Genomic DNA, 10,663 nt, shown 5'->3' on the forward strand with positions numbered 1-10,663 from the left:
CAGAAGCATAGCATGGCATAGAAACGACAAAGATTCAAACAACTGACAAAATTATTGTTTCTTAAAATGGCCGTCCAACAGATTTTGGCTGTATTGAAGCTTGTCATTAAATGCTTTATATTGATAAATTTAAACGTTTGGACTAAAAATCTCCAGTAAAAAAACAAGAATACAATTTAAAAAATAGGAAAAGAAGTAACCCTCAACAGGGCTCGAACCACTGACCCCTGAATTCCTGGAGTAAAAAGCCACCCGCTTAGACCACTTGACCATCCACGCTCACATTCAGAGCGGATGTATTGTTTTGCTATATAAGCAATCCTCGTGGTTTCCCAAAATATCGAATCGCGTCGATACGATGCTTTATCTGTTGGACGGACCCTTTAAGATCATACTTCTTACATTAAAGCCCAAAGAATTACAATATATGTTAATGTTATGTAAATGGTTCTGTACCTCTGGTGATTAACCTTAAATGGAAATGTCATCCGGAAAAATCTCAGCCTCCTTATTTTTGATCAATGTTTAAAAACGTGTAGAACTTCATCTAAGGAAAAGAATACTAAAACTATGTTAAAAATACAATAATTACACAAGTATTTTGTTGATTCCATAAAGATAAAATTGAACGATATTTAAATCTTGTTATGTATCTTAGCAATTTGGGGTTACCCATAAATCACAACATATGTGAAGGTGTTTTGCATGATTAACACTGTATTAAAATGTGGACAACAAACACTTGGTTTACCTGCAATATTTAGAATGTAACGAATGTCCATCTCATCTTCGCCTGTGGTCCCATCTGGGACATAGGTCACCAACCAGCTTCCTCCAAGCATCTCGGTTTTGGGTGAGTCTGTCCAGCTGCCCCCATGTTTGTAAGGAATGTATCTAATTATATATTGATGTTACGCATAAAACTGGTGCTAAACACGTGGCAAGAAAAAAACTTCGCTTTGGCAATTTTCATTAACGTCTTATAATTATTTATTTGACATATGCGATAAAAAAATCAGAGATACTTGGTTTACCTTCAATATAAAGAACGTAACGAATGTATCTTATAATGTATTTACGTTACACACAAACTGGTACTCAACACGTTGCAAGAAAAAAACTTCGGTTGCGTCAATTTTCATCAACGTATTATAATTATTAATTTGACATTTGCAATAACAAAAATCAGAGTCTTTTTTAACAAACATGTTTTGATAATACAAATTAAATCTGCATATCTCCGAATCGGCTATCCACCCAAGGTGTTGACAAAACGTCCAAATAAAGTACTTATCAGCGTATGTAAACGCATGCATTTTATTCAGAAGTTAGTATAAATAGGTAACTTGTTTCAAACTTAAATGAACTGAGACACAATGTAATCGTTGAACACGTGTGGTACTCGGCGTTGTGGTCATAGAATTGTACCATGCATAAGACGTGTGTACCACATGTACAGTAGACTTGTGTGTCTGTATCTGTATGGTACTCGAAACTAGCTCACTTATGAGCAAAACTTATCGAGGGTGTGGTGTGTGCCCTCGATGTTACACTGTTAATAGCACGATTTAATTAGGGCACTTGAATTGGTCGCTTTTTGTACAAGTCACTACACTGTCTGGTAGTGAGTTCCAATCTTGAATAGTACGTGGAATAAAAGAGTTTTTGTAAATTTCAGTGTTACTTGTTGCCAGTTTGATGGATTTAGAGTTGGAGTTACGTTGTGTGCGTTTGTTGACTTCAGGAAGATTGTCAGCGGGGACGTCCACCAGGTCGTAGATGATCTTGTGGAAGAAGACTAATCGTTGGTCACTTTGTCGGTCCTTAAATGGTTGCAAGCAAATTCATTTCTTTGAGCATTTCTGTTACACTGCTCTTGCTTTGGTAATTGTTGCAGACAAAACAGGCTGCACGCCGTTGTACTCCTTCCAGTTTATCAATATCTTTTTGAAGATATGGATGCCAAACAATGCTCGCATAGTCTAAAATTGAACGTACTAGGGTTATATATGCCTGCTCTTTTAAGTTTTTGTTGCTGTGTCTTAAATTTCTCCTGATGAATCCACGAATACTGCTTGCTCTGTTACAGACTTTATTAACATGTGTTGACCACTTAAAGTTTTCACTGATCTGGACTCCTAGATATTGATTTTCGTCAACTTTTTAGCTCACCTGATTGCTCAGTTGAGCTTTTGTGACCGGTCTTTTTCCGTCCGTCCGTCGTCCACATTTGGTTTGTAAACACTCTAGAGGCCACATTTCATGTCCGATCTTCATGAAACTTGGTCAGAAGATTTGTCCTAATGATATTTTGATCAAGTTCAAAACTGGGTCATGCTGGGTCAAAAACAAGGTCACTAGGTCAAAAAAAAAGAAAAAAACTAGTAAACACTGTAGAAGTCACATTTCATGCCCAATCTTCATGTCACTTTGTCAAAATGTTTGCCTTAATGATATGTTGGTCGAGTTTAAAAGTGGTTCCGGTCCGTTGAAAAACATGGCCGCCAGTGGGCGGGGCAGTTTTCCTTATTTGGCTGTAAAGAAACCTTGTAAACACTCTAGAAGTCACAATTTTTGCTCAAGCATCATGAAAGTTGGTCAAAACATTGGTTTTATTGATATCTCGGACGAGTTCGAAAATGCACCAGATTGGTGAAAAAACATGGCCGCCAGTGGGCGGGGCATTTTTCTCTATATGTATATAGTGAAAACATGTGAACACTCTAGAAGTCACTTTTTGGCCCAATTTTCATGAAATTTGGTCAGAACATTTGTTTCCTTGATATGAGAGTTGAGCTCGAAAATGGTTCCGGTCAGTTGAATAACATGGCTGCCAGGCGGGAGGGGCAGTTTTCCTTATTCGGCTATAGAGAAACCTTGTAAACACTCTAGAAGTCACTTTTTTTTTCCAATCATCATGAAAGTTGGTCAAAATATTGGTTTTATTGATATTTCGGACAAGTTCGAAAATGGTCCAGATCGGTGAAAAACATGGCCGCCAGTGAGCGGGGCATTTTTCTCTATATGTATATAGTGAAAACATGTGAACACCTTAGAAGTCACATGTTTGGCCCAATTTCATGAAATTTGGTCAGAAAATTTGTTTCTTTGATATGAGAGTTGAGTTCGAAAATGGTTCCGGTCAGTTGAAAAACATGGCTGCCGGGGTGGGGGGCAGTTTTCCTAATTTGGCTATAGAGAAACCTTGTGAAAACTCTAGAAGTCACAATTTTTGCCCAATCATCATGAAAGTTGGTCAAAACATTGGTTTTATTGATATCTCGGACGAGTTCGAAAATGGTCCAGATCGGTGAAAAAAAACATGGCCGCCAGTGGGCGGGGCATTTTTCTCTATATGTATATGGTGAAAACATTTGAACATTCTAGAAGTCACATTTTTGGCCCAATTTTCATGAAATTTGGTCAGAACATTTGTTTCCTTGATAAGAGAGTTGAGTTCGAAAATGGTTCCGGTCAGTTGAATAACATGGCTGCTGGGGCGGGGGTCAGTTTTTCTTATTTGGCTATAGAAAAACCTTGTGAAAACTCTAGAAGTCACAATTTTTGCCCAATCATCATGAAAGTTGGTCAAAACATTGGTTTTATATATATCTCGGACGAGTTCGAAAATGGTCCAGATCGGTGAAAAAACATGGCCGCCAGTGGGCGGGGCATTTTTCTCCTTATGTATATGGTGAAAACATTTGAACATTCTAGAAGTCACATGTTTGGCCCAATTTTCATGAAATTTGGTCAGAACATTTGTTTCCTTGATATGAGAGTTGAGTTCGAAAATGGTTACGGTCAGTTGAATAACATGGCTGCCGGGGCGGGGGGCAGTTTTCCTTATTTGGCCATAGAGAAACCTTGTAAACACTCTAGAAATCACAATTTTTGCCCAATCATCATGAAAGTTGGTCAAAACATTGGTTTTATTAGCGAGGCTGTTTTAGGAGAAAACCCGAGCTATTGTCATAGCCAGCTCGTCGTCCGCCGTCCGACGTAGGCGTCGTGCTAAAACCTTAACATTGGCCAAAACTTTTTAAATATTGAAGATAGCACCTTGATATTTGGCATGCATGTGTATCTCATGGAGCTGCACATTTTCAGTGGTAAAATTTCAAGGTGAACATAATCCTTCAAGGTCTAGGGTCAAAAAAACAAAGTCAAGGGAAGTAATAAGCTTTAAATGGACATAGTTGTTATCTGACCTGCCCACGTATATATATATATTTGTTATATAAATCAAAGCGGCGCAGTAGGCGGCATTGTGTTTCTGACAAACACATTGTGGTAAAAGGTCAAGGTCATCCTTTACGGTCTACGGTAAACAATACAAATTCAAGGGAAGAAATAAGCTTTAAAAAGGGAGATAAGTATGCAATATTGAACATAGCCACTTTATATATTTGGCATGCATGTGTATCTCATGGAGCTGCACATTTCGAGTGGTCAATTACAGTCACAGTAGTGGCTTTTAATTATTTGCTACTAAAAATAGAGATTTCTTATAGACAATTATTTTGAAGGGAAGTAATTTATATAATTATAAATCTCATATTATATATTTCCTTACCAAGAATTGAAGTTCTTTTCACAGTTACTGTACAGATTTATTATTTTGATTATTTATAACGCAAATGATTGATTTGTCAAAGTTGTTTTTAAATGATATAATTATAGTTTCTTTGATGTTCAATACATACCTGTGGACTTATGTCCATAGATACATGATCAACTCTGGATACGAAAAAGAAAAAAAAACAAAAAAAACTCTGGCTATGATCTCTTTTAAACCACAGGCCTTGGTTGTCAGTGATGTCTGACAAGGTCATAATTGACTGTGAGACCCTCCTCCCCCCCCCGGTTGGATTGGACAAAATTCAAGGGAAGTATTAAGCTTTAAAGGGAGATGATTTCTATACCTGCCAAATGATAAATAGCAATTTTATTTCAAAGCGGCGCAACAGGGATTGTGTTTCTGGCGAACACATCTCTTGATATAATTATCATTTCTTACCTGTTCTAATTTGTGAATGCTAGTTTTCATTAAATACCAGTGGACTTATGTCCATACATATATGATGAACTCTGGCTATGATCTCTTTGATAAACCACAGGCCTTGGTTGTCAGTGATGTCTGACTTGGTCATTTTAAACTGTCTACAGACCTCCCCCCCCCCGGTTGGATTGGACAAAATCCAAGGGAATAAAGCTTTAAAGGGAGATGATGTCTATACCTGCCAAATGATAAATAGAAATTTTATATCAAAGTGGCGCAGTAGGGGGCATTGTGTTTCTGACAAACACATCTCTTGTTGGGTCACTAGGTCAAAGGTCAAGGTCACTGTGACCTCTAAAAAATTCTGACAAGCTTTCGCAGCCGAGTGTTGGCACCCGCTATGCGGTGCTCTTGTTGATATCTCGGACAAGTTCGAAAATGGTCCAGTTCGGTGAAAAAAACATGGCCGCCAGTGGGCGGGGCATTTTTCTCTATATGTGTATAGTGAAAACATGTAAACACTCCAGAAGTCACATTTTTGGCCCAATTTTTATGAAATTCGGTCAGAACATTTGTTTCCTTGATATGAGAGTTGAGTTCGAAAATGGTTCTGGTCAGTTGAATAACATGGCTGCCGTGGGGGGGGGGGGCAGTTTTCTTATATTTATATAGTAATAAAAGCTTGTGAACACTCTAGAAATCAAATTTTTGCCCAATCACCATGAAACTTGGTACAAAGATTGGTTTTGTATATATCACATAATTAATGCCATAATTATTGCCCTTAGATTGTCCAAATTTTCATTATATTTTACAAAATTCTTGTAAACACTCTAAGAGGTCACAATTTTGTTTCAGATTTTATGAATTTTGGTCATAATATTTATTTTTGTAAGCAAAGTTTGATGTTTGGTAAGGGGGGGTCAACTCAAAATAAAGGTCACCAGGTCAAATCTTTCAAAAACAAAAACACTCCATATGCCAGAGTTTTGGTTCAATAATGATGAAACTTGACCAGGATGTTTGTCTGGACAATATCTAGGTCAAGTTTGACGTTTGGTAAAGATTGAATGAACCGACTCCTCTCAGGTGAGCGAACTAGGGCCATCTTGGCCCTCTTGTTAAATATAGGTGTGACGTTCGCGTTTCTCCAGTCTGTTGGTAGAATACCTGTAGATAGGCTTATCTGGAAGATATGGGTTACTTCAGGTGTAAGTTCCTCTGAGCAATGGCGGAGTACTTTATTCGGAATACTGTCCGGTCCACTAGCTTTATTTACATTCAGTGTATTTAGAATTTTTTCTACACCGGGAATTGTTATATTTAATTCTGTTATTTCAGGGTAACAAGGTTCACGTAACTCCGGGTTACTTTCTTTTGGGTTTTCCTTGGTAAATACTGATTTGAACTGGTTGTTTAGAATTTCTGCCTTCGATTGACACTCCTGGTATAATTTTCCGTTTCTTTTTGTCCCCTACCGGTTTTCGCTCTGTCTGTCTGTCCGTTACACTTTTCTGGATCCTGCGATAACTTTAAAAGTTCTTCATATTTTTTCATGAAACTTGAAATATGGATAGATGGCAATATGGAGATTATGCACGTCATTCCATTTTGTTCCTACGTCAAGAATCCTGGTTGCTATGGCAACAAATCTTTAAAACAAAATGTACTGACTGGTGGAGTTTCACCGGTAGTGGACCATATTGCTTGGTAATCTCTTGTTAGTTCTGATACACCCACATTGTCTGTGCGTTTTGATTTTATATACTTCCAAAAATACTTATTATTCCCATCTTCCATGGACTTTGATAGGGATTCATTCACGTAAGACCAGTGTGCATTCCTTAGTTCTTTCTGTAGTTTACTTATATAAAGTTTAAATTGGTCCCAGTCTTCTAGTGCATGTGTTTGCTTAGCTTTTCTTATGTTTATCTTGATTTTATTTTTCATACTTGATGTAATCCAAGGATGACTGTGTTTTTTAGATGTTAGTTTTGATGGTACATTCTTATCGAGTGCACTATTAAAACCATTTTTTAAACTGTTCCAGCATTCCTCTGGTGATGACAAATTACACACTTGGGAAGATAATTCAGCCATGTTTGTTTGTATAATACTCCAGTTTGCTTTCTTATAATTGTACATTTTCCTTCTGTTTGGCTTGTTATACTTTGGCTTGATGTCGCAGTCTATAATCACAGTTTCATGGTTTGATATACCAGGCGCGGTGTCACATGATTTAACTAGACTTTGGTGGGATATAAAACAGAGGTCGAGATTATGATCTTTTCTTGTTAAGTTCATTTGTACTTGATCAAGACAGTTTTCTTCTGAAATATCTAAGAGATATTGGTGTTGGTGTGCTCGATTACATCCAGACTTTACCGCCAACGAATTCCAATCAATGTGTGGTAGGTTGAAATCTCCGGCCAAAATGATTATTTGTCTTTACATTTTTGTTTAATTTTACAGATTGAGTCATTTAGGTATTCTAAGGCATTGATATCAGCACTTGGTGGTCGGTAGTAGGAGCCCACTACAACATGTTTCACTTCTGTTTGAATTTCAGTCCAAATAATGTCGCATTCAGAGTTACTATCATCGATAGACCATGTTTGATAATTATCTTGAGCTGTTATGAATACACCACCTCCATTTTTATTTCTGTCTTTACGGTGGACGTTTGTCTGGTAATTTTCAGGAAATATTTCAGAGTTTGTCATATCGTCTGACAACCATGATTCACAGCCAATAATGACGTCTGGTTTAAAGTATACTACTGATTCCGCCATTTGTGTTCTTTTGTTTCTTTTACTTTGACAGTTTGTAATAAGCAGTCTTAAGTTGTTACGTTTACCTACGTGCTGGTGGGTAGTGTTAACTGATCCATGTTCGGTCGACATTGACGAAAACAATCTGCGTTGTCTTGGGCTACTAAATGCTGTAGGGCTGAATGACGAGTCCACTGACGATATTGATGATACATTGCTGAGAATACTAAATGAGTTCCATATTTCAAGTTCAAAGGAGTGCTACGTAAAACTATCTACATTTAGTGCATGACATTTAACACAGATCCACGATACATTTGAATGTTGTAACAAGCTTATATCATTTGTACTACTTTCTATACAATGTGAGTGGTACCAGACACTACAGTCATCACATGCTTTTGCCCGACAATGTTCCCAAGTCACTGGTTGTTCACATAATCCACAAGGAAAAATATTTGCCGGTGTGTTACGGGTACTTGTTGGTCCGGGGTTAAGCTCTATGTCACCGGGCAGAATGATGGAGAGCAAAAGTAACTTGAATGGAGAATTTCCCATGAAGTTTGGTTTGATAGGTCTGCAGGTCTTTTCATTTCTAAGATATGGGGAGAAAAGTATATCAACGTAGAAGTTGATGCTGGAAGAGAATATCTCACAAAAAAGAATGTTTTCAAATGCCTGTGTGGTTCGCCGTTGTTAGTGATGTTTCGAATCATCAAAGTTAAAAATACAATTGTAAGCGAAATTTTTACGATGGCCGCAATCTTGGATTGTTGGTTCCTGGTGGCCGCCCGCTAAGTTGGTGTGATACTAGTATATAAGACGTCTGTTATACAGATGCATTGAACGTGTACTACACGAGTGAACAAGATGATTTGTGTTATACAAGTACAGAAGACGTCTGTTATACAAGTATACAAAACCATATAATATCGTCTTTTTAACTTGTTTGTTAAACTCATGTATAAGATCAATATATCTATATTTTCAGAATTTAATAACTATTATGGATACCATCGCATAATAATAAAATATAATAGTTCAACACTACGGTTAGGCATGGGGCATCACGTTTATGTTATAAAATAGTCAAATGTAAATGCAATAACAGTAATATTTTAATTAATGATAAACATGTGTCTTAAAGATAACCGAATCTGCATTCGACAACCAGACTGGATTTATATATTTTTACGCAAGATACAACTTCCCTTTATAACAGCCGTGCCACTGACTTACACTCACACAGTTACTTGCATTGTCCTTGAAAACCGACGCAGGCCGATATATTGAATAACCAGTTGCCACAGTAGCAAGCTTGTTCGATACCGAACTGTTCATCATTTTTCTAATAGTATTGGATGTGTGTCCACAGACCAGTTACTGTCCTGAAAGCGTCACATCGACCATTTGGGATTGTAGTTCCGGGTCTTAAAAGGTTGATAGAACAGTCCAATCTCCGGCAAGGGTGATGAGTTTTTGGTAAGCGTTATTGGTATCGTTAATCTTGCCGCCAGATGAGCTGACAGCACAATCTGTTACAATTTTGTTATCAACGACTTGTGAGTTACAACACCATCATTATTTAAATACGTGTATATAACAATACCTAGTAGATGACATCCTGTTGATAGTGTGCGCTTTGTGAGTATTAATTATTATTGGCATTCAGAGCCAAAACGTCATTGAGTACTTTTCATTTATTGTCCCGACATTGTTGTGGCAGCCTTCGAGTTTCAATAGTTTTATTATTTCTAAATGCAAAACAAGTGGTTACAATCCAAAACTTGGTTGCGGTTTAGTTAACCCTGATTGTACAGAAATGCCATTAATTATATTAGTGCCTGTCGTTAAATATATACATGTCTTAGCCATTAAATACTGTTTAATACGTATATAACCTGTCATTCAACCAGTGTTGTTTTCATACAGTTTCGTTACAAGCCTCTGTCAGCGCGCATTGGTGCACTGGTGCAAAACAGTACCCAAGGTGCCTGTACCACGTGACTTTTTCGGCGTGGGACAATCGGATGTCAACAAACCATCGCTTCAGGTAACGTTTTCGATAATTTACAATGTCCGCCCTATTTTTTAAACCTTGAACAATATTATAATGAACGTTTTTGTTGATTGAATAAAAAATATACCACACATAGCATTTCACTTTGTGTGTTGCATGTCACGAACTTGTTTTAACTTCCCAATAAATTTGGAGCAATGGTAGGCTCCAATGGTCGATATCAACTGTGAGGGATGTATTAAGGCTAGTTATGATATTCACCATTTCTTCAATTGCGATTTGCTCCAAAATGTCTGAAGCAACACCAAGTTTATGACGCATTTTAGTTATTTGTTTAAATTTTTCTTGGTTTGCAGCCTTTATAGATTGCAAGTGTTGCTGTGCTAATGTCTAATAAAATACCATGCAAACGTCTGATTATTGTAATTGTACTTTTTCCGAAATAAGCGAAACGTTAGTACACTGTCTGAAGTACTTATATGTGTTAATAGTTAATACGTTTATGTATTCAGTAAATTAAGTAAAATTGAGTCAAAGTCATATAAAACAATAGTTTATTTTATCACAGCTGCTTTATTCATTCTCTTATACTATTTTCATCAGGGATTAAACTCATTGCTATAAAGAACTATGGTAAATGTTCAAATATGATATGGCCCCGGGTATAGGCCACATTGCAATCTCTTCCCTCCCATTAACTCTATGTGTTTTAAACAGCTGCTGATGTGGTTTTAAGGGACCTTTTCACGTTTTGGTAAATTGGAAAAGAAGTTTCAGATTCGCAAATTTTCGTTGTATTTATGATATTTGTGAGGAAACAGTAATACTGAACATTTACTATGCTCTAAAATATCCATTATATGCATCTTT

This window comes from Dreissena polymorpha, chromosome 8 (assembly GCF_020536995.1).
Source record: "Dreissena polymorpha isolate Duluth1 chromosome 8, UMN_Dpol_1.0, whole genome shotgun sequence".
Classification (NCBI taxonomy): Eukaryota; Metazoa; Mollusca; class Bivalvia; order Myida; family Dreissenidae; genus Dreissena; species Dreissena polymorpha.